Below are 26,003 nucleotides of genomic sequence, written 5' to 3'. Positions count from 1 at the left end.
TTAGGGTCACATAACAATGTATGTATAAATTTTTGTATGGGAGACTAACTTGAAATGTAAACTTCATTTAAACTACAACAATTAAAAAAAAAAAAGTTGTGTCCCCAGTCTCCGTCATTCAGAGACCTCCTCCTGCTCTTTTATAACTCCTTGAAAAAGCTTCTCCCCCCTTTCAATCTTGCCTGGCCATTTTCCATTCTTTCTTTTGGAGCACTCATTCTTCCAGTGTCCCTCCTCTTTGTAAAATGTGCACTGATTTTTCTTTAGTCAGAGCCCATCCTGACCTTGGTCTCGTTGTCTTCTTCCAGATGATCCTAGAGCAGTGGCCAGTAGATTGGCCTGCTTCTTCATGTCCTGGTCTTTTTCTTTCTTTTTCTCAGCCTCTTTTACCTGATCTCTGTTGGTAAAGACCTTAAATGCAGTTTCAACTAATTGAGTTAAAGACACGGTCCCTAGTACTCCTTCTACCTTCTGCAATTTTCTTCTGCTTTTGCTAAGACCATCTGTCTTTCTTCTGCTGTGAGGAGTGCATCTAATAAAGTCTGATAATCTGCCCATGTAGGATGGTGGGTAGTGAAAATGTGAGAAAAAAGTTCAGTTTATGGCATGTGGGTCTGACTGATACTCCAGAAGGTTTCTCTTCCAACTGTACAAATCGGAAGCTGGGAACGGATTATGGACCCACGTAATCTCAGGTGTCCCTTTTGCAGTGGGGACTGGTACCCCCTGGAGTGGGTAAAACCCTTCCAGGGGAACTAGGCTGAACTGAACCCCACTCCTAGTGTGGGGTGGGGAGACCATATCTGTCCCACCTCCTTTGCCCCCTCTTTAATACCTTCCCATCCTCATCTTCTGATACCACCAGGGAGGGGTCACGAATGGGTGCTAAGGGAGTTTTTCGAGGTGGGGGAATGACAAGAACATCCTCCAGTTCTTCATCTCTTACGCTGTCATCATCACTTGCCTGCACAAGAGGGGCTAAAACAGAGGCTTTATCCATTTTTTTCATGCCATAATGTCATAAAACATTCTACATACAGCTTTTCATTCCACTTGTTAGTTTGAGTACAAAACAAGTCAAGATGCAGAATAGTATCAAAAATCTCTAGAACCATTTTAAAGGCCACTTAACCCCATCAGGGAGCTGGTATTGAGGCCACATCTGATTACATAAACTTTTAAGACATCTCTTAGTTTGCATATACCCCCAAAATAAGTCTACTTAGAAAGAATAAAACCTAATGGACTCTCGGCTGGAACCTTACTTCCCTGGGTACCCATCTGCAATGGGGAACCTCACGGGACCTAGTCACCTGTTCTTGGAGGGAGTCTATGAGAACCGATGCCCCTGTGGCTTTTATAGAGGATTTACCACCCGATGCCCAGTTACCTACCATGGCAAATAGAAACTTTCTCCCTCTGTCCAGAGCTCGGTGCCATGGAGTCCTCCCCCACTGCCAGACCTCTGGGCCACCACAGGTTGACAGACCTCCACAAGTCGAGGAGGGGTACACCTTCTCTCTTCCTGGGTCCTTCCCAGGGGCTCAGTCCTTAGGCAGACAGAACCAGGGCCTGAGTAATTTGAGCCCCACACTGGGCGCAAAAATTTGTTGCCCAGTTAGGGTCTGTGCCCTGGAGGAGTCAAGCCAATGAAACGTACTCCAAGTCAGAAAGAGAGAGAAAGTTTATTTAGGAGGTGGTCACCAACAGGGAATCTGACAGCAACGCAGGCTGTCTCTATGGAGTCCCAAAAGGCAATTTTACATTAGAGCTTATGTATGATTTTTACAAGAGTTAGAAGTGTCTTTTGGCACACTGCCCATGGATGGCCGGATGAGTTACACATTACAAAATAACTACAAGAGACTCCTTATCAGGCTAAAGAGATACATGCCGGACTTCTCCTTATCAAGCCAAAGATTACAGACCGGACATCTGGGCTCTAATCTCCATGTGGAGGGTCATAAGTCACAGGTGGCCGGACAGAGCAAAACAAATTCATTAACAAAGGTATGCAGAAAGGAGAAGGCAGGCAGAAAAAATACTTATAGGTTCTTCATGGTGTTATGTCAAGCTCTCAATCGCCCATTTTGAAAAGGAGAAAACATGCTGTGGAGTATTAGGGTCAGATATTGGACCTAAATCCTCATTTTTCATTATCAAGAAGTCACTAGATTTTATCTAAAGTTGATAAATCTAGAGAGAGAGATAAGCATATTAGGTAGATTAGAACCATAGTTTGTAATCCCATTAGACTCGATGTCGTTTAAGAACAAACATTTGTAATGCCCTTTATATTCTCCTCAAATGAAATCCAAATCAATGAAAAAAATCAATATAATTCTTTATAATATAAAGGAGAACTGAAAGTAATTTATAATGAAGAGTGGCTATTCAATGTCTAAATGCTCAGGCACAATGACGCCGCGCGGTGCACAATGTAGCTGGGACATGAGTGGGACAGCTACAAATACCAAGATTGGCTTCATCATCATCATGATTTTCTGAAATGGCGAAAAACTTGATAAAGTTCCAAGCAAAACGAAGTGCAGTCTTCTCTCAGTTTACATGCCGATTGCATTCCTAGAAAAATTTGCGTGTCTTAAAACCATTGAAAAATATCTTGTGTTTATGTGTAACATGGACTTTTAGGTGCCAATAATTAGAAATAGGTTTTTCATCAATATAGATGTCCAGAAAGACATTGCAAAATTAAGTGAGACAGGGGCCATGTCTTCATTGTGGGAGACTGTCCTGTGCATTGCAGGAGGCCTGTCACCCCGTCCCAGGCCTACTCAATGCCAGTAGTGCCCCCAATTGTTGGAACAAAAATGCCTCCACAAATATCCAACATGCCCCTACTTCCATAAGTCTAGACTACAGAGGTAACTCTAACCCACTGCAGTGGAGTCGATTCCAACTCATAGCAACCCTATAGGACAGAGTAGAACTGCCTCATAGGGTTTCCAAGGCTGTAATCTTTATGGGAGCAGACTGCAACATCTTTCTCCCGTAGATCAGCTGGTGTGTTTGAACTGGCAACCTTTCAGTTAGCTGTGAATGCTTTAACCACTGCACCAACAGGGCTCCCTAGAAGTACCTCTAGAAGAACCAAAACAAGAACCAGTTCAAAGAGGTTGCCTCTGGGGAGTGGGGCCACAGGTCGGAAGAGGAGAGGTGGGAGACTTGCTTTTCATCATTATAAACCCTTTTGACCTATTTGTTACTGTGTGTGTGTGTGTGTGTGTGTGTGTGTGTGTGTGTGCATGCACGCATTTTTTTTTTAATGAAGCTCCTGTGTCCATTGAGCGTTTGGGTTGTATTGCTTCCGGGCTCCCGAGACCTGATTTCCAAACATACCCTCTCTGTAAAATGGGTACAATCATAGTCCCTACCTCATAGGGTTGTTGTGGCGGTTACATGAGGTAATACTGGTAAAGTATTTCTCACTTTGGGCTCAATAAATGGTAGCTATTGATGCAGATGTTAGTGCTGGTGATGTTATCATTGTTTCCCCCTCTTTTTCCCCTGGGGAGCCTGAGAGGCCCCTGTGGCAGCCAGAAACCTTTAGGGCCAGGACAGTCTAAGATTTTGCAATGCAGAAAGGGATGGAAGGGCCTGGTCCTAAATTTTGCCTTTGTTACAGGACTAATGAGGCACAGCAGTCCAGGGACAAGGACTAGAAGGCAGGAGGGGACAGGAAAGCTGGTGATAGGGAACCCAAGGTTGAGAAGTGACAGTGTTGACATGTCGTGGGGTTGTTAACCATTGTCATAGGGCAATATGTGTTCTAACTGTTTAATGAGAAACTATTTGTTCTGCAAACCCTCATCTAAGGTACAAAAAAAAAAGAAAAAGAATTATCTATGTGAAATCAAATTGACAATAGCAACTCAAAAGTTTTGATGGGAAGCCTAGGGGTAGTGAGTTGAAGATAATGGTAGGGTGACGGGATAATTTGGAAAAGGATAGTGAGAATAGCAGCACAACTGGAAGAATGTAATCGACGTCACTGAATTGTACATGTAGAAACGTTTGAAATGGTGTAACTTTGGCTATGTATGTTTTCACCAAAACAAAGTTCCTCCAAGGTCAAGAAGGGAGAGTGTTGACATGTCGTGGCGTTGTTAACCAATGTCATAAAACAATATGTGTACTGACTGTTTAATGAGAAACTATTTGTTCTGTAAACTTTCATCTAAAGTACAATAATAAAAAAAGTTAAAACAGAACAAAAAATTTTGCCTTTGTTTCACTTGGCTCTGAATCCCTTCTAGAGGATGGAGAGAAACTGTTGGCTTCTCTTCTTATATCCCTGGGAGTTCCTGGGTGGTACGAATAGTTAACAAGCTTGGCTGCTAACTGAAATGTTGGAGGTTCAAGTCCACCCAGAGGTGCCTCTGAAGAAAGGCCTGGTGATCTACTTCAGAAAAGCCAGTCACTGAAAACTCTATGGAGCACAGTTCTGCATATGGGGTCATCATGAGTCAGAATTGACTCAATGGCAACAGGTTTTTTTTAAGTAGGTGTGAAGTGGTATTTCATTGTGATTTTGATTTGCAAAATGACTAATGGTGTTGAGCCTCTTTTGTGTGCTTATTGGCCATTTGTATATCCTCTTTGGAGAAATGTCTATTCAAGTCTTTTATCCATTTTTTTAATTGGGTTGTTTGCCTTTTTGTTATTTTGCTGTAGTAGTTCTTCATATAGTCTAGAAACTAAACCCTTATCAAATATATAATTTGCAGATATTTTCCCCATTCTGTGGGTTGTCTTTTCACTTTCTTGATAATGTCCTTTGAAGCACAAAAGCTTTTAATTTTGATGCAGTCAAATTCATCTATGTTTTCTTTGGTTGCTGTGCTTTTGGTGTCAAATCCAAGATCATAAAGATTTATGTCTATGTTTTCTTCTAAGAGTTTTGTAGTTTTGGCTCTTAAATTTAGGCTGTTGATCCATTTTGAGTTAATTTTTAAATATGGTGTGAGGTATGGATCCAAATTCATCCTTTGGTATGCGTATATCCAGTTGTCCAGCACCATTTGTTGAAGAGACTGCTCTTTCCCCCATTGAATGGACTTGGCATTCTTATTGAAAATCAATTGATCATAGACGTATGGGTTTATTTCTCCTCTCAATTCTGTTCCACTGATCACTATGTCTATCCTTATGATAGTACCACACTGTTTTGATTATTATAGCTTGGTACTAAGTTTTGTAATCAGGAAGTATGAATCTTCCAACTTTGTTCTTCTTTTTCAGATTGTTTTGGCTATTCTGGATCCCTTATATATATATATTAATATTAATATTAATTTATATATATATAAAATATTAATTTATATATATTTAAATTTTCTGTTTTACCCAGTAGATTGGAAGCTCCATGAAGGCAGGGACCTTGTTTGTCTTGTTCATGACTGTAAGCTCTGTGCATAGAACATATCAGATGCTCAAGTCTTTGTTAAATGAATGAATATTTCCTCCATTTGAACTTATATAATTTTGAACTTAAAGATCTTTTAAATTCTTGTTTGTATAAAAAATATCATTCTGATTTTTGATTCTTCTCCCTATCATATTAGCTATCCCTCCTACTTTTGTGGTATATGTCTTCTAAATCTGCATCCACCTTGTGGATAAAAATATTGATTCTGATAATCTTTCTTCCTACAGGTTGACCTCAGTTCATTGATCAACATTCTTTGAGTACAATTGTTTTCAGCCAGCTGAGTAATCCCTTGATTGTGCTGACACTCAGGACACATTTCTGTATGCTGTCCACGAGGGAATAACAACTTCTGTTGTGGAAAAAGACCATCGTTTGTTTAGCACACACTAACCTTTAGGTTTATTCAGCTGCTCAGCTGGGGCAGACACCTGTTAACAGGGTGACTTCCAAAATGTATCATGATTGCGACCCATTTAAACCCCAGAAAGAGGAACAGGTACAACAATTATGCAAACCCTTGCTTATTAAAATGCTTACAAATTGCCTCATGGAGAAGGAAGCTGTTCTTGTCCATATTGAAACCAAGGTCAAGCAACATCTGTGGTGGGACAATTTCTGCTTAAGACATGGGTTCAGGACTTTCCCCCACCACCCTCCTGTGAGTGGCTCTCTCTCTGCTTCAATACTTCTGAAAGTCTAGACAGGATGCGGAGCACACCCCTCTTCTCCCATCCAGAAACCTGATCCAGAAAACCAATGAAGTCGGGGACAGAGGCAAACTGCTATGGCTTAATGTATGATGGTTCCCTATGATCATCTCTTTCTTTTAAAAATGCTTAGAGACCTAGTTGTAATTCTACCATCCGTATGTAGATGCAGTATACACATCACTGAATATTTTCCCAATGGATTCTTGAAATAGAGGTAGGCAGGATAAGCATTATCCAAATTTTGCAGAAAAGAAAATTAAGACTCAGAATGGTACAGTGCCTTAGCTATGATTATAAGTCACATGCATTATAGAACCAGAACTTGTTGACTTAAGTCAAAATGACTCCTAGTCTATGTCCTTTCCCACCTGCCAATGCCAGCATCCAGTTAGAAGTATGACGCAGTGACTAGACGACCTGCTGTTTACTTTGGGCAAGTGACCTAACCCCTTTGAACCTGTTTTCTCATCTTTGAGAAGCAGATTAGAATACTACTGGCCCATGCTACCTCCTGGAAGTTTGAGGAGGCTCACAAGAGAATGTCTGAAAACACGTGGTTTAAGGTAAAGCCCTGACTCCAGGCTTACTATTTTTGTTATTATTGCTATTCTCTGTTGAATCAACCTCTCTCTCTTTCTTCCTTCCTCCTTTTTTTTTTTTTTCCAAAACTGTGACTTTTGCTTCAATCCAGTCTCCTGGTGCATTTTATGTGATCCATGGCCCACTGGGTCTGTGATTATATCTGCAGTCCTGGAAGTCCAAGGATATAAACTGAGGGGCTCAAAATCCTGAACTCATGTTAAAGGAACAAGAGGTATTCATTCCCAGCTTGCCTGGAGACTCTTTAAAGGTGGGACTGTGGTGTAAACCCTAAAATTGGGGTACACTATCATGTGCTGCCTTGACATCTGGTAAAACTGGGAGAACCTCGAGTGGCCTAACTCTAAGTTCCCCACCCCCTATGCTCTCTCAGTTAAGGTCTCCTAACCAAACAACCGTATCAATGGGACCAGGCACAGTTCCTGCATATCCCTGAGTAGTGGGCTTCAGTTCCCTGCCAGCCCATGAAATTATTTGAACAAGCCAATTGCATTCTCCTTTGAGATCCAGGGGGCACCCCACCCTCTTGTTACTATAAAGCCTGACTCCCAGAGCCCCTGGTTGGTCACTCTTTTCCTAAGTAGCAACCTCCATGTGGCCTTGCATGGCATGTGGTATCCTCCTTTCCTGGGCTGTGAGTATATGTGACTAATAAACTGCTGTAGATCTCATTTGTCCAGTGTTAGGTGTCATGTTTTCAGTTATCTTCATAACCCTAGGGCAAGAACCCCTCCCTCACCAACAGGGTGACTAGGAGGCAAGGAAGACAGGGATGGACTCTCCTCCCTTATTCTCCTCTGTGTCCTCAGTCCCTCACTGAATATTTGTTGAATGAATGAGTGAATGAATGAATGAATATAAAGAACAGGCAGACCTGGGTTCAAACCTCGGCTTGGGTACTTATTAGTTTAGCCTCAGTTTCCCAATCTGTAAACCAAGGATAGCAGCCCCTTTGTAGGGTTGTTATGAGGATTTAAATAATAGTTACTTGGTATTTTTCTCTTTCCCACATTCAATTTAACCTCAGTTCCCCCTTTCATAATGGTATCCAATTTACATTTTGTTCTTTCTTTTCAATTTTTGCTCCTTGCTGAAGGCAGAAGCAAAATAGGAGGTAGATAATTCCTCCTTCCCTGCATCTGAGCTGCCCCAAACTGGACTTCAGTCCATTCTTTGTCCCTCCTTTGTCTAGTCATAGTTTTAAAAATATCCTTTGTGCTTCATGGGTCACAAATAAAAGCACAGCACACACACAAGGATAAAATATTAGCAAATCAGTCAACCTACATAATGTCTTTTTTTTTAAACAAGGCAATCAAAAGCCATAATTCCAGTTTTAAAAACTCCACTATATTCCCTTTGATTTCTTAAAATGCAATTGAATCAGAGATAAAGAATCAGAATCCTTTAAGAGAATTACATTGAAGTAGCTTTCTATCTCCAAACAGGTCATATTTGGGGCGCAATGTCCCAATATGTAAAATGAGTAATGACAGCTTTAGAATAATCATAATTACATCCCCCAGAGAACTGTATCTTAGTTAATTTTTTCTTTGTACTGTCAAATGACTGTTCCTGAAGCAATGATAAAGCACTGCATTATTTTTCACCACTGAATAGCACGCCCATTGCCCTTCACAGGTCCCTGTAGTTCTCTGCCACGCATGCATTTGAAAGCAGTGGTTTTGTGATTTAAACTTATCAAGCAAAATACCACTTAGGAAGCTGATTTGCTAATTGACCTTTCAGTGTGCACATCCTTTGTACCACAGCAAAAGACCAGAAATAAATATGTAGGCATAAGGCTGCTGAGGGACGATTAATCCTGCTTCTCTGTTTGGTTGCCACTTTCCTACGGAGTTTTGTGTGGGTGGTGAGAGCAGATTGGCCGTCGTAAAGAGCCAGGCTCCTCTTCCTCTGCAGAAGTGCAGCTCTTTGCAGTGGCTGCGCACAGGGTTCCTTTGCCACACTGCTGGGTATGCCTTGGCATCATGGGTCTACCTTCAGGGCCAGGCCTCTGAGGATGCTTCTCCCCCTGCTTCCCAATGCCTGTGGCATCGTGTCTCATCTCCTGGTTGGCCCGCTTGAACCTAACCACCTTCCTGGAAAGGTTACTTATCCCATCCTTGCAGAATGGCAGGTGGTGATGCTGGATGGGCTGTCTGCTCCAGCAAAATATGCATGGCTAAGAAGGGAAACCTGGCGATTCAGCTAAGAGCAGGGTCTTCGAAGTCAGGTGGGCCTGGGTTCAAGTTCTGCCCCTGGCTTCCTGTGAGCAGTGAGACTTCAGGCAAGTGATGTTAACCTGTTTGAACAGCCTTCCTCCTCTGCAGAATGGGGAGACGTGCCTCTCTGAAAGGTTTGTTAGGAAGATGAAATGAGTCGATGCACCTAAAGGGTGTAGTGCAAAGCCTTGCTCTTCAGAAAGTGCTCGATAAATAACAATTGCTTATCGAGGGGCAGTGTGGCCCTGGCAGGATGGAGCGGGGATAATCCTGCCTCTTCCTCACTCCTTACGCTTTGCTTCTTCAGAAGGCAGCTTTGTCGGCTTATTCATATTAGTTTGTGTGCATGGGTGTGTGTTTGTGTCCCAAGAATGCCTTCCCACTGGACGGTGACCTGAAAACTGTCACTTTATGTTTCCATACAGATGGCTGAAGACACATGTACATGAATTTACACATCCTTACACCTCTCCCTTTTCTGATAACAGTCAGTGTTATTTTATTTTGGTTGTCTTATTTCATTAAGGTTTAATCACAAGAAAAAGGGTTTTATTCCTGGAGTGGAGTTTTAAGCCCAGCATGAACTGAAGTATTCTTTTGGAGAGCCTTTTCTTCCTGAAAGATCAAACCATTTAGCAGCTCATTGCTTCTCCCAGCAGGTGATGTACGGTCATGCCCACGTGTATGTAAAGGGAGACTCTGAGGTGGGGGACAAGCAGCGAGGTACAGCCCCGATGGCTGTGACAGGAGTCACTGGCTGCACAAACCACGTTCCTCCACCCGCACCGTCCTTGGCTCAGACCACACAACAGTTGTCTCCTGCACCGTTCCCAAGTCTTACTCATAATCACTGACTGTTCTCAATCTGTCCTTCTGATTTTCTTATTCCTCCTCCTCCTCAATTTTTTTTTTTTTTTTTTGGTGCTTCCATTTCCTCCTCCAATTTCTACCAGCTCTGGGCCCCCGACTTGCATTGCTTGTCAGGCTGTACTTGTGCTTTCTTATTCCACTCTTCATGTTGACAGGCCAGCCATACTGCAGAGAGCTGGCATCCCTCGAGGCTCTCGCAGAAAGCCAAAGAGTGGCATTGCCTTGGGGTGACTTTTCCCAGCCCTTTCTGCTTTTCAGTATGATAAGGCCAAGTGATAGTGTCTACTGGGCCATGTTGTTGTGTTGATGGCTGCCACTGAGTTGGCCCCCAACTCATAGTGACCCCATGCACAACGAAATGAAATGTTGCCCAGTCTTGTGCAATCCCCATGATTGGTTTCGGATCGGACCACTGTGATCCATAGGGTTTTCACTGGCTGATTTTAGGAAGCAGATCTCTGGACCTTTCTTCCTAGTCCATCTTAGACTGGAAGCTCTGCTAAAACCTGTTTAGCATCATAGCAACATGCAAGCCTCCACTGACAGATGAGTGGTGGCTCTGCATGAGGTGCATTGGCCAGGAATCAAACCCGGGTCTCCTGCTTGAAAGGTGTCTTAGGCTGGGTTCTCTAGAGAAACAAAACCAGTGAAGCATATAAATATATACATAGAGAGAAATTTATATCAAAGAAATGGCTCATGCGGTTGTACAGGCTGGAAGGTCCCAAGTCCATGGATCAGGATAGAGGCTTCTCCTGATTCATGTAGCTGCAGGGGCTGGCAAACCCAAGACTGGCAGGTTGGAGAGCAGGGCTCTTGCTCACAGGCTGTGAAGATCAACAAATCCCAAGATCAGCAGGTAAGCTGCTAGCTCAAGTCCCAAGAACCGGAGGTCAGATGAACGGGAGCCAGCTGCAGGATCCAGAGCAGGCAAAAGCCAGAATGTCCACTTATATTCGGATGCAGGCCACATGCCCAAGGAAACTCCACAGCAGATCCCATCATGGGGGTGACTACATATAAACACTGAGAATCATGGCCCAGCTAAGTTGACACACAATCTTAACTGTCACAGAAGGCAAGCACTCTACCACTCAACCACCAATGGTCCTAGATATGTCTATTGCCACATGTCTCTTGGTCCCTGCTCTGCATGAGCATCTCCTTAGTGGGCAGAGCTTTCAATATACAAGCTGAGATGGTGAGGCTATGTTCTTGCCCGTGCTTAAGGCTCCCACAATACCAAATGATATCTCTATAGATCCCCTGGATGAGAGACGCTCCGTGAATGGCAGACGCCCCAAGAAGCAAAAGCCCTGATGACCCCGACAACCTATTTAATGGCCATTCGGGTTAACCGATTTGGAAGTACATCGAGTGACCACTCCCGGGGGATGGATTAGGAGGTGTGTGGGGGCTTCAACGCCTCTTTCTGCCACTGGCCTGCCAGACAATCAGATGTTCCCATGCTCGAAGCTGCTCAGGTGAAGTTTCCGGTCTCCAAATGTGACTGGCAGCCACTTGGTAGGACCACCCGAGGATGTCTGTGAAAAGGCAGGCTCCTGACCTCCTGAATAAAAAGTTACCCACCAGGGTGTCCAGATTTTATCATGCTCCTCAGGTCGCTGGTGCTCAAAGTGTGGGCCCCGAACCAGCAGCATCAGCAGCATCTGGGAGCTTGTTAGAAATGCAGATTCACAGCCTCACCCCAGACCTCAGGAAGGAGAAACTCTGGAGGTAGGGCTGGGCTCTGGGTGATTCTGCTGCATGCTAACGTGGGCCTCGGTTAAGGCAGTGTCTTAATTTCCTACCGCTCAAAGTTAGTGGCTAAAAACAACATAAATCTATTTTGTTACAGTTCTGGAGGTCAGAAGTCAAAAATCAGTTTCACTGAGATAAAGTCAAGGTGCAGGGAGGGCTGGTTCTTTCTGGAAGCACTAGGGGAAATTCCATTTCCTTGCCTTTTTCAGCTTCTGGTGGCTGCCTGTATTTCTTAGCTCTTGGCCCCTTTCCTCCATCTTTAAAGCACATCACTCTAATCTCTACTTCTGACATCACATTGCTTTCTCTGCAAACTCTACCTGCATTCTTCTTATCAGGATCCTGTGGTTGCACTGGACCCACTCAGAGAATCTCCCCATCTCAGATCCTTAATTTAATCACAACTGCGAAGTCCCTTTTGCCATAGAAGGTAACATTCACAGGTTCTGGGGATTAGGACAGGAACATACTTGGGGAGGCCATTATCTAGCCAACCACAGTCAATATCTAAAATGGTCCTTGTTAATATGTAATAGTGGCACCTGAAATCTAATGGACCAGTGTTTATTGAGGGTCTTGGTGGTACTCATCCCATTAACCCATGAAGTTCCAAAGGTTAATGAAAGGAATCCCTGAGGGTCCCCTGGAATGCGTGCTTCAGTAAGCCATAATTTGATATGGATTGTTTTATTGATTCCCTGAAATAATCATGGGGGTACTAAAGTATGTTAGATCATCCTTATTATACAGTTAGATGAGGAAACCAGGGCACTGAACAAAGAAGTAACTTGCCCACGCTCACACAGCTAATAACAATGGACAGCAAGATGAGGCAGCCATTCTGACCCCAAAGCCACACAGGGGATGGCTTTGCTGTAGCCCTCTATGAATCTGTTCTCTTCTGATCAGAGCAGTGCTTTTCAAACATTAGTGCACATCAGAATCACCTGCGATGCTTGTTAAAAGGCAGAATTCTGATTTAGCCAGTCTGGGGTGGGGCCCATGAATCTGCATTTCTAGCAATCTCTGAGCGATGCTGCTGGTTTGCGATCACACTTTGACTGGCACTGTTGTGGACCTTATTCTGGGTTCAGGCTGAACTCTACTCCAAGCACCTCCTTCCTTCCGGAGTACCAATGGTCCCCTAGTCTCTTGATGGAACTTTGGCATCACAATTACCAGGAGAGCTTATGAAACTCAGATTCCTGGGCCCCACTTCCATTGACTTGCATTCAGTGAGTCGGGGTGAGACCCATGGATATGCATTGCTAACAAGCTCCCTACTGATGCTGATGCCACTAGTGCTGGCACCACACTGCCCTGGAATAAAATCTATGCCTTGGGGTCATCTAACCCAAGGGCCGATGGAGCTGGGGTATTTACCCACCAGCTACATCAGTCATTGCTTGAGGGCAGCATCCAAGGGGTGATAATTCCTCAGGATTTCAGGCAGAGTGAATTTCATGGCTTTAGAGAAAGCCTTCAGGGAAAGAGATGCAGATACTGGCAGTTGTAGGTTGCCCAGTAAGCACTGAAGAGGTAAGGCCCTAGGGGTATAGATGGGGCACCAACAGCATCTGCTATACTGGATCACTCCATCTTTCAGAGGCTGCCTTTTGTCACTTACAAAATGTGGGGGTAGGGGGATGCTGTTGTGTGTTTGTGTCAGAATTCTAAAAATGGCTCCTCAAAATTCGAAATCCTCTCATCCCTGTGATTGTGTTATGTGATATGGCACGGTTGACTTTAAAAAGATTATCTGGGCCATCTAATCTAATGCGAGCCCTTAAAAGCAGAGACCTTTCCCCAGCTGGTGGGAGAAGAGGAGGGCAGAAGACAGAGTCAGAAAGATTCAAAGCGGGAGGACACTATTTTGAAGATGGAGAGGCCACGTGAGAAGGAACATGGGTGGCCGGTAAGAGCAGAGAAAGGTCCCCAGCTGATAGCTAGTGAGGAACAGGGACCTCAGTCCTACAACCACAAGGAACTGAATTCTGCCAACAACCTGAATGAGCTCAGAAGCAGACTCTTCCCCAGAGCCTCCCGAAAGGAACACAGGCCTGCTGCTGACGTATTGATTTCCACTTTGTGAGTCCCCGGGCAGAGAAGCCAGCCTTGCTGTAACTGGTTTACAAAATCTGTGAGACAATAAATTTGGGTTGTTTTAAGCTGCTAAGTTTGTAGTCAGGCACATCTTAGTCCTCAAGGTGACATCTTTGCTTTTTAACTCTTTAAAGAGGTATTTTGCAGCATATTTGCTCAATGCAATATGTCATTTGATTTCTTGACTGCTGCTTCCATGGGCATTGATTGTGGATCCAAGTAAAATGAAATCCTTGACAACTTCAACCTTTTCTCCATTTATCATGATATTGCTTACTGATCCAGTTGTGAGGATTTTTGTCTTCTTTATGTTGAGGTGCAGTCCATACTGAAGGCTGTAGTCTTTGATCTTCATCAATAAGTGCTTCAAGTCCGCTTCACTTTCAGCAAGCAACGTCCAGCAAAAGCTGGACAATGAATAAGGAAGACTGAAGAGGAACTGATGCCTTTGAATTGTGGTGTTGGCTAAGAATATTGAATATACCATGGACTTCCAGAAGAACAAAAAAATCTGTCTTGGAAAAAGTACAGCCAGAATGCTCCTTAGGAGCAAGGATGGCGAAACTTTGTCTCACTTACTCTGGACATGTTATCAGGAGGGACCAATCCCTGGAGAAGGACATCATGCTTGGTAAAGAAGAGGGTTAGCTAAAAAGAGGAAGACCCTCAATGAGATGGATTGGCACAGTTGCTGCATCAATGGGCTCAAACACAGTAACAATTGTGAGGATGGCCCAGGACTGGGCAGTGTTTTGTTCTGTTGTACACAGGGTCACTATGAGTTGGAATTAACTCAACGGCACCTAACACCAAGTTTGTGGTTGTTTAATAGTAAGAGGAAACTAATACAGCGTGCTTTCTTGAGTTAGCATTTAACAGTGTATGGTTGATAACTTTTGACTGCGGCCAACCCTGGATGTCAAACAATTAACATGAAGAAAACTCAGTAAGTGGCTATGGGTTGAATATAGACCACTATGGTACGCTGAATAGTGTTCCCCCAAGGATCTCCACGTCCTAATCCCCAGAACCTGTGAATATGTAATCTTACATGGCAAAAAGGACTTTGCAGATGTGATTAAGTTAGGTGTTTTGAGATGGGGAGATTATTCTGGATTATCTGAGTGAGCCCAATGTAATCACAAGGGCCCTTATAAAAGGGACACAAGAAGATGAGAGTCAGAAAAAGGAGACTAAACGACGGAATCCGAGATTGGAATCATGCACTTTGAAGATGGAGGAAGGATTCTTCCCTGAAATCTCCAGAAGGAATGCAGTCCTGCCAACACCTTGATTTTAGATTTGTAACCTCAGAACTATAAGCGAATACATTTGTGTTGCTGTAAGCCACTAAGCTGGTAGTAATTTGTTACAGCAGCCATAGGAAACTCATATGCCCACCATCTGAACGGTGTGGCAAAACCATGAGAGCAGCATATGAAGGCCACAAGCAATCTGAGGGATGCCAGAGAGAAAACATTCTCCACTTGTTAGTTTAGTTGACAGATTGGAGAAGGGGTTCAGGTGAGTTTTTGCCCTTGGGAGAGAGTGAGCAAGCATTGTACACTTCACAGCAAAGGTCTCTGGATTCTTGATAGCTTCATTCTGTGAAAGCCAACAGCTGAGTGTCAGTCTGTAGAAAGGAAAGGAACCATGAATTGGTTCTAGGATCTGAACTCAAGTCACTTAATAGGAGCAAAAATGTGCCTTTCCTTTTAAAAACTTGGGAGAAGTTTAGCTACTTGGCTCTCCATGATACTAATTTATAGGAACCTTTTCCTGCCTTTAGTATCCCTCAATGAGTGTTTCTTTTTTAGACAATTTCTCTCAGGAAACTCAGACCTTTATCATGCTTGGTAAAGCAGAAGGTTTGCGAAAAAGAGGAAGACCTTCAAAGAGATGGATTGACATAGTGGCTGCGACAATGGGCTCAAACATAGTGACAATTGTGAGGATGGCGCAGGACCGGGCAGTGTTTTGTTCTGTTGTACATAGGGTCGCTATGAGTTGGAAACAATTCGATGGCACCTAACAACAACAAGAAGTGGGGTCCATGAAGACCCCGGTGGCAGAGTGGTTAAGAGCTCGGCTGCTAACCAAAAGGTCAGCAGTTCGAATCCACCAGCAGCTCCTTGGAAACCCTATGGGGCAGTTCTACTCTGTCCTATAGGGTTGCTATGAGTCAGAATTGACTCGAAGGCAATGGTTACTGGGGTCCATGGACCAGCAGCATCAGCATCACTTGGGAGTGTGTTAGAATCTCAGGCCTCACTCTAGACCTACTGAAGCAGAATCTCCCTTTTCCCAGGATCCTCATGTGTCTTAGTTATCTAGTGCTGCTGTAATAGACATATTACAAGTGGATGGCTTTAACAAACAGAAATTTATTCTCTCACAGTCTAGGAAGCTAAAAGTCTGAATTCAGGGCACCAGTTCCAGGGGAAAGCTTTCTCTCTCTATCAGTTCAGAGGGAAGGTCCTTGTTATCAATCTTCCCCTGGTCTAGGAGCTCCTCAGTGCAGCGACCCTGGGTCCAAAGGACACTATCTGCTCCCGGCACTTCTTCCTTGGTGGTATGAGGTCCCCCTCCTCTCTGCTTGATTCTCTCTTCTATATCTCAAAAGAGATTGACTCAACATACAACCGAATCCTGTAGATTGAGTCCTGCCTCATTAACATAACTGCCTCTAATCCTGCCTCATTAACATCATACGGGTTAGGATTTATAACACGTAGGATAATCACATCAGATCACAAAATGGTGGACAATCGCACAATACTGCGAATCATGGCCTAGCCAAGCTGTCACACATTTTTGGGGGACACAACTCAATCCATAACACCATGTGATGTGTGTGCACATTCAAGTTTGAGAAGCACTGTTCTAGACAGCCAAAATCCCAGGCAATAATTCAGTCATAATTATTTTCCATAAGGATAAAGCACCATTTTTAATTCTTTAGTGATTTTAAAACGATTTTATTATTTTATCCTAAAAGCAATAAAAGCATATTACAGAAAAACTGGGAAAAAAAGAAAAATACCACCTGCCATCCCAACACCCTAATGTAACCACTATTTTTTTTTTTTTTATGTACAGAGTCCCTGGGTGGTACAAATGGTTAAGCGCTGGCTACTAACTAGAAGGCTGGTGGTTGGAATCTACCCAGAGGTGCCTTGAAAGAAAGTCCTGGCGATCTGCTTCCAAAGAATCAGCAGTTGAAAACTTTATGGAGCATAGTTCTACTCCGACGCACATGGGGTCGCCATGAGTCAGAATCAACTATGGGACGTGCTCTCCCCTTTGATCATCTACGCCAAGACAACTAGTTCAGGGAAACAGATGGGTGCTGATTTTAACCATCCTGAAGGACTGTGTTAGAAAGTGGCAGCAGTTGAGTCATTGTCATTTGATTTCTGTCCCTTCATTTTTCATGTCTGTCAGAAGGCAAAAGTGGGACAAATATTTGGGATTTTTTTCTGGTGCACCATTTTTTTTCTTTTTTATTGCTCATTAAGTGAAAGTTTACAGTTCAAGTCAGTGTCTCATACAAAAATGTATACATAGTTATGTGACCCCAGTTGCTCTCCCTATACTGTGATAGCACACTCCTCCTTTCCACCCTATTTCCCATGTCCATTCAACTAGCTGCTGTCCCTTTCTGCCTTCTCATCTCACCTCTGGACAGGAGCTGCCCATTTAGTCTCACGTATCTACTTGAGCTAAGAAGCGCTCTCTTCATGAGTATCATTTTATGTCCCATAGTCCAGTCTAATGTTTGAAGAGTTGGCCTCGGGAATGGTTTTAGTTTTGGGCTAACAGAGAGTCCGGGGGCCATGTCTTCTGGGGTCCCTCCGGTCTCAATCAAACCATTAATTCTGGTCTTTGTACTAGAATTTGAGTTCTGCACCCCACTTTTCTCCTGCTCCAGCAGGGACGCTCTGTTGTTACTATCTGTCAGGGCAGTCATTGGTGGTAGCGGGGCACCATCTAGTTCTTCTGGCCTCAGGCTGACGGAATCTGTTTATGTAGCCCTTTCTCTCTCTTGGGCTAATATTTTCCTTGTGTCTTTGGTGTTCTTCATTCTCCTTTACTCTAGGTCGTTGGGACCAATTGATGCATCTTAGATGGCCACTTGCTAGCTTTTAAGACCCCAGACGCCACTCACCAAAGTGGGATGCAGAACATTTTCTTAATAGATTTTGTTATGCCAACTGACCTAGATGTCCCCTGAAACCATGGTCCCCAAATTCCCACCACTGCTACTCTGTCCCTCAAGTGTTTGGCTGTATTCAGGAAACTTCTTAGCTTTTGGTTTAGTCCAGTTGTGCTGACTTCCCCTGTATTGTGTGCTGTCCTTCCCTTCACCCAAGATAATTCTTACCTATTATCTAGTTAGCAAATACCCCTTTCCCTCCCTCCCCACCCTCATAACCATCATAGAATGTTTTCACACCTTTTCTTGAGTTCTTATAATAGTGATCTCATACAATATTTGTCCTTTTGCGTCTGACTAATTTCACTCAGCATAATGCCTTCCAGATTCATCCATGTTGTGAGATGTTTCAAGGATTCATCGTTGTTCTTTATTGTTGCATAGTATTCCATTGTGTGAATATACCATAATTAGTTTATCCATTCGTCTATTGATGGTGGTGCACCACTTTTTAAAGTGTACAATTCATTGGTTTTTAGTAGATTCATAAAATTGTGCAACCACTACCGATAATCTAATTCCAGAACATTTTCATCACCTCAAGAAACTCAGTACCCATTAGCAGTCACTCCTCATTTCTTCCCAACCCCCGAGCTCTAGACAACCATTAATTCACTTTCCGTCTCCATAGGTTCACTTATTCTGGACATTTCATATAAATGAAATCACACAATATGTGATCTTTTCTTACTGGCTTCTTTCATGTTGCATAATGTTTTTGAGGCTCATCCATGTTGTAGTCTGTGTCAATACTTCATTCATTTTTATTCCTGAATAATATTCCACCGTGTGTATATATGGAAACCCTGGTGGCTATGGCTGCTAACCAAAATGTCAGCAGTTCAAACCCACCAGGCACTCCTTAGAAACACTATGGGGCAGTTCTTTCTACTCTGTCCTATAGGGTCGCTGTGAGTCAGAATTGACTCAACAGCAATGGGTTTGGGTTGTTTTTTTTGGTGTGTACATACATTTTACTTATCCATTTACCAGTTGATGGACATTTGGGTTGTTTCCATTTTTTTTGGCTATCATGAATAGGAGCCCTGGTGGCACAGTGGTTAAGAGCTATGGCGAGCTACAACTGCTAACCAAAAGGCTGGCGGTTCGAATCCACCAGCTGCTCCCTGGAAACCCTAGGGGGCAATTCTACTCTGTTCTATAGGGTCGCTATGAGTTGGAATCAACTCGACAGCAGTAGGGCAGGTGGGTGTATGAATAAGGCAACTATAAGCATTCATGTACAAGTTTTTGTGTGGACATACGTTTTTGTTTTTCTTGGCATGCACCTAGAAGTAAAATTGTGGGGTCATATAGTAACTCCGGAGCCCTGGTGGTGTAGTGGTTAAGAGCTTGGCTGCTAACCAAAAGGTCAGCAGTTTGAATCCACCAGCCACTTCTTGGAAACCCTATGGGGCAATTCTACTCTGTCCTATAGGGTCATTATGAGTCGGAATCGACTTGATGGCAACGGGTTTGGTTTTTGGTTTTGATAGTAACTCTGTGTCTTAGTTACCTAGTGCTGCTATAACAAAAATACCACAAGTGGATGGCTTTAACAAACAGAAATTTATTCTCTCACAGTCTAGGAAGCTATAAGTCTGAATTCAGGGTGCCAGCTCCAGGGGAAGGTCCTTGTCATCAATCTTCCCCTGTTGAGGAGTTTCTCATCACAGGGACCCTGGGTTTAAAGGACACGATCTGCTCCCGGCACTTCTTCCTTAGTGGTATGAGGTCCTCATGTCTCTCTGCTCGCTTCTTTTATATCTCAAAAGAGACTGGCTTAAGACACAATCTAATGTTGCATATTGAGTCCGACATCATTAACATAACTGCCACTAATCCCATCTCATTAATATCATAGAGATAGGATTTACAACACAGGATAATCACCGCAGATGATGGATAACCACACAATACTGGGAATCATGGTCTAGCCAAATTGATACTTATTTTTGGGTGACACAATTCAATCCATGATACTCTAGCACAGTGGTTAAGCATTCATCTGCTAACCAGAAAGGTGGCAGTTTGAATCCACCAGCCGCTCCTTGGAAACCCGATGTGGCAGTTCTACTCTGTCCTATAGGGTTGCTATGAGTTGGAATCAATTCCATGGCAACAGGTTTGGTTTTGGTTTATAGCGACTCTGTGTTTAACTGTTTGAGGAACTGCCAGACTGTTTTCCAAAGTAGCTGCACCATTTTACATTCCCACCTGCAGCATTTGAGGGTTCCAACTTCTCCACATCCTCACCAGCACTTGTTATTGTCTGTCTTTTTGATTATAGCCATCCTAGTAGGTGTGAAGTGGTTATCTCACTGTGGATTTGCATTTCCTTAATGACTAATGAGGAGCCCTGGTGGCACAGTGGTTAAGAGCTACGGCTGCAAACCAAAAGGTCAGCAGTTCAAATCCACCAGTCACTCCTTGGAAACCCTATGGGGCAGTTCTGCTCTGTCCTGTAGGGTTGCTATGAGTCGGAATCAACTTGATGGCAATGGGTTTTTAATGACTAATGATGTTGAGCTTGATATCATGTGCTTATTGGTCATTTGTATATCTTCTTTGGAGAAATGTCTATTCAAATCTTTTGCCCATTTTGAAATTGGGTTGTCTTATTTGTTAAATTTTAAGGTTTTTTTTTATACTTCTGGATATAAGTCCCCTATTGGGCATATGATTTGCAAATGTTTTCTTCCATTCTGTGGGCTGTCTTTTCACTAGTGCACCATCTTTAACCCACACATAAGTGAAGCTAAAGCACTGAAAAATGTGCTTTGGGTCTTTTTCTAAACCGTAGTTTTCTGATGTATGTGTGAGAGAGAGAGAATGAGAGCACGAGAGAGCGAGAGCAAGAGAGAGTGAGCGAGTGAACTGGCCCCCAGTGCAGATGTCCAACCATTTATTTGCCTCTCTGATTCTTAGGGTCTGATTCTTACAGTGACTGAAACTGAACCAACAATAAAAAAGAGTTTATCTTCTCTCTTTTTGTGCTTTCTACCCTCCTCACCTAAAAATAGACCTCCAGAGTTGGAGGAATGGAGAAGGAGGCCATAAATCATCCATATTTTAGTAGGATCATCTCACGATGAACAATGTGAAACCTCCAATGAAAGGATAAGCCTGTCAGTTGAACCTGGAGAAATCTGCTGCAGAATAAAAGGTCTTCATGGACAAAGTTTAACAAAGTCTATCAGGAAATTAGCCCCACATTAACAGGACTTAGGAATGAATGTTCACTGTACTGGACGAAGAGTCCTTTCTGAAGACAAAATGCTGGTTCATTCACTGATGACATACATGTGGGTCGATTTAAAATGATAGCTGAGTATCTGAAGAGTCCCTAGGTGGTACAAACAGTTAAGTACCTGGCTACTAACCAAAAGGTTGGCAATTCGAGTCCACCCAGAGGTACCTCGAAAGAAAGGCCTGGCGATCTATTTCAGAAAGGTCATTGTCTTGAAAACCCTAGGGAGCACAGTTCTATTCTGACACAAACACTGCAGGTGGGAAATCAACTTAATGGCAACTAGTTTTTAAGCATCTGAAGAAAAGTAGAGGGGCTATCCCCCAAAAGGCCCCTGCCATGGGATGGAGCAGGGTCAGGAGAAGGAATGGATCGATCTAGAAGGTCCTTCCCCTTCTTTCCTCTCTACATACATCCCTGCCACCCAGTCCTCAAGGTCAATCAAGTCCTACCTCTCCCCTGCACCCTCCAGGACGCCCTCGGCCCACACAGTTCCGTGTCCTCCCTGCCTGCTCTGGGGCATCCTGCCCTAGCTCACCACCCAGGGCTCTAATCTCTGCTTCCTGCTTCTGGAGATTGTGTTCTCTGTGAAGGCTTGTCTCCTCCACACTCTGCAGTTCCTCAGGCCTGAGGCTGCCGTTCCTCACAGACAAAGAAGAAATTCTGGAAACATTTATTGAAGTGGATGATATTATGGCCTGTATGTGCGGGAAATGCTGCTGGGTTAGCTCACACCATCTCATACCGGTGTGCTTTGCCACAATTTGCAGGGTTATTGGCAGAAGGGAGTCCCTGGGTCGTGCAAACGATTAACGTGCTCGGCTGCTAACAGAAAGGTTGGAGGTTCAAGTTGACCCAGAGGAGCCTCAGAAAAAAGGGCTGGCTACCTCTTTCTGAAAAATCAGTCACTGAAAACCCTATGGAGCACAGTTCTACTCTGACACACATGGGGTCACTGTGAGTTGGCGTCAACTTGATGGCAACTGGTACTGGCAGAAGAGGGAAACAGCAGGACTGGGGGCAGTTGCTTCTGCCTCTGCGCTCTCTGGCACCTCCTCTTCGCCTCTTCCCTTCCTGTGCCTCTGCTTTCCATTGTTGTCCTTTACCATTCCTTTTCTTTTTTAAAAAATCTTCTATCCTTCTCACGAAATTCAGAGAAGAAAAATGGTAGTCAGAACGAAAAGGCTAGCAAACCAAAGAAGCCCTGAATTACTGATTTGGTTCTTTTTAATTTTTTTCTTTTATTTTCTCTTTTCTTTCCTTTTTTTTTTTTTTTTAATTTGTCCAAGTGAGTTCTTGGGCATTTGCACCTATTTAGAATTGTAAACGTTGGAAGAGACTTGAGGTAGATCATGTGGCCCAAGAGATTGACTTTACAGTGAAGAAAGAGAGGTTCAGAGAAATTTAAAGAAGGAAGAGAAGAAGTTCAAAAAGTCTCTGCCCATCACAGCGCAGCTAGTGTGTGGCAGGGTCAAGATTAGAACCTGGGCCTCTTGACGCCCTGTTCAGTGCTCTTGCCCCTGGTCATGGGGCAGGATTATTATGCATATGAATGTCTGGTCATAAGGGAGGGATGTTTAATAAATGCCGTTAATATGATCACCATTAGCAATGCCTGCAAACCTACATAGGTCTCTGTTTAATTCAGGCTGACTCAATAGTCTATAAATCCAGGAAGTAAAGTCAGCATCAGACAGAAAGAAAACAATGTATTGCTCTGTCTGACAGTTTTCCTAAAACTCTTCATGGCCGAAAGCCTCCTACCCTGTAAAAACACTTGCTTATTTCTGGCAGACGATGAAAACCCAAATCAGACACTAAAACAGGGCTGGGGAGCTGAGAAGCTGGTGCAATATCAAGTCCACACATGAGTGTGGATGGAAAGGGCCTCGCTGGCACGCTCCCCCACTCACACGGCACACGTGGCTCTGAGTCAGGCTGTCCGGCGCAATTAGAAGACCTGCTTTCTGTTGAAAGAATGGCACGTTCCCGAATTAGCAAGAAAGAAAGCTGAAGAAAAAGGCTCCATGACGTGTATCTATCTCATGGCATTCCATGCAATGTATCTGTGTGGGGATCAACTGGTGTTATGAAGGGCAAGAAGGCAAACATCATAGCTCTGGGGGATCTTCCTTAGGTTTCTTTGAGAACCTTCCAATGGAAATAGAAACAGGGCTTCCTTCCAGCAAAAGCCTCAGGACTAGGTCCCTCCACTTTCATAAGCAGTGGAAATTGTACCCTCTTGTAATCCTTTCTTTTAGCATAAAAATCATGTTTATATTGTTTCTATAAGGACAACAAAAGAGATCATGGGGAAAAAATGGAACGAAGACACCCAGATAAGACAAGCATGGCATAATCCTGCTATTTGATGTTTCTGAAAAGTAGCATGATCTGCCTGGATTTTTACTGCTATCATTCTTGGGATGGTTGAGGCTTTCAAATTCAAGTGGTGTCCTAGTTGACTGTGCTCCCAGGATAGGGCAACTCTGGCAGAATTACCATCTCAGAGCTTTAGAAGTAACGTTCATCAGAATCATGCCAAGATACTGGTTGTCAGGGAGGTGATCTGTGCAGGGATCTTGGGAAGGACCCAGCCAAGCGGCTGCCAGGGAGACTACAGCCCAAAGTCATCTGTTACACCCAGGATAGCGCAGTCTCTTCCCAGAGTGACATGGCACCAGGGGGTGTCCATGTTATTTCAGTCCTTTTCCAGTGCCCGCCTGTCTCTTATGCCCTTGTGGTTCATATCTTACAGCTCTAAGAAAGCCAATGGAAGAAACCTCAGTTCTGTGTGTTTTGTAGGTTAACCATTTCTGATGGTGGACATAAGCAAATTGTGGAGTTTCCGTGGTTTACTGAAATATTGAGGAGCTGGAGTGCATCTACTGAGTGATCATCTCCCTGCGAGGTGCACTGAGGATCAGGACCATGGGAAACTGGAACTTGGCCTTCTGGAAACCAACACTCAAGTTGGCTTTTGAAGAAGGACTATGATTAACTCATCTCATGCAAAGATGATCTCATGTGAAGTACGCTTTTGTGTCACTGATACTGAGACACATGTCAGTCCAACCTGCCACCCCCAAGAGTCATGGCTCCTTAGAGTCCTGGGACTCATAACAGAAACGCAGGAACGCTTTGGTTCAAAGAATCTTGGGATACTTATTGGCCACATGGCACTTACCACGTGGGAGTCAGATGGTATCCCAGGCTCTTTCTGAGTCCAAGAATGAAACTTTACAAAGGTTTTACAAATTCCTGTAGATCAGTGTTTTCTCTAGACTTCTCCCATCCCCTTCCATCCACAAAGCCACCCACGTAATACAAGTTGAAATAGGAGGAGGGATCAATGATTTTGTCTCATCCTCTCATAGTTGATGATTTACACTACCATGTCCCAGATTACTTCCATTTTCAACCATCAGATTCTGGGTTCTTACCTGATTGAACTGAAAAACAGCAGAGTCATTCCAAGGCAATGTGTTGGATAAATCGAAGAAAGTGTGAAAACAAATGAACCAGTGAAGCAGACTATGCAGATGCCCAGGAAGTCCAATGTATTCAGCCTCAGGCCAATGAGTTAGATCGGTCATCTCAACCCCAGACACTTTAGAGCAGTGGTTCTCAACCCTGGCTGCACATTAGAATGCGCTGGGGAGCTTTTCAAATGTACACATGCCCAGGTCCTACTCGGACCAATTAAATAGGGATCTCTGGGGGTGGGACACAGACAGCAGTATTTATTAGAGCTTCCACTGCTGGAGAATTATCAGATGACAGAACTATTCAATTCGATTTCTGGTTTTCTAACATGGAAAGTCAATTTCTAACATGGAAAATAAGTGATACTTCTGACCAAGGGGAACTCTGGTGGCACAGTGGGTAAGAGCTCAGCTGCTAACTAAAAGGTCGGCAGTTTGAATCCACCAGCCGTTCCTTGGAACCCTATGAGGCAGTTCTACTCTGTCCTATAGGGTCACTATGAGTTGGAATCGACAGCAACGGGTTTGGTTTTTGGTTTGGTTTTCTGACCAAGGAGGATATGGTAGGCAGAATTCTAAGATGAGCCCCAAGGCTCTGCATAACCCCAGGGCTGTGAATACGATGGAGTTTCCTCTTACAATTAGGTGATGTTATATGGCACAGCAGACCTTAAGATAAGGCCTAATCTAATTACAAGAGCCCTTTATAAGCAGAGAGTTCATCTCGAGGGATTACTTTACTGGGTTAAAAGGTTTAGGACCATAGTCTCATGGGACAACTCAGTCAATTGGCATAACATAGTTCATAAAGATAATGTTCTATGTCCTAGTTTGGTGAGTAGCGTCTGGTGTGTTAAAAGCTTGGAAGCGGCCTTCTAAGATACAACTATTGGTTTCTTCTCGTTTGGAGCAAAAGAGATTGAAGGAAATCAAAAACTCAAAAAAGAAACTAGTCCACAGGAATAACAGCCCACATGAACCATGGCTTCTTCTAGCCTGAGACCAGAAGAACTAGATGGTGCCCAGCTACCACTATCGACTGTTCTGACGAGGGACACAATAGAAGATTCGGGATAGAATGGGAGAAAAATGTAGAACAAAATTCCAATTCCTAAAAAAGGCCAGACTTACTAGACCAATGGAGACTAGAGGAATTCCTGAGACTATCACCTTAAGATACTCTTTGAACTTGGAACTGAAGCCACTCCCAGAGGTCACCTTTCAGCCAAATAATAGATTGGCTTATAAAATAAACAATATCACTGTGAGTAATGTGCTCCCTTAAACTATCAACTATATGAGACCAAACAGTCAACATTAACCCAAAAGCA

Source organism: Trichechus manatus, unplaced genomic scaffold, assembly GCF_000243295.1.
Source record: "Trichechus manatus latirostris isolate Lorelei unplaced genomic scaffold, TriManLat1.0 scaffold00162, whole genome shotgun sequence".
Lineage (NCBI taxonomy): Eukaryota > Metazoa > Chordata > Mammalia > Sirenia > Trichechidae > Trichechus > Trichechus manatus.
The sequence above is the reverse complement of the archived record's forward strand: the minus strand, read 5'-3'. Positions refer to the sequence as shown.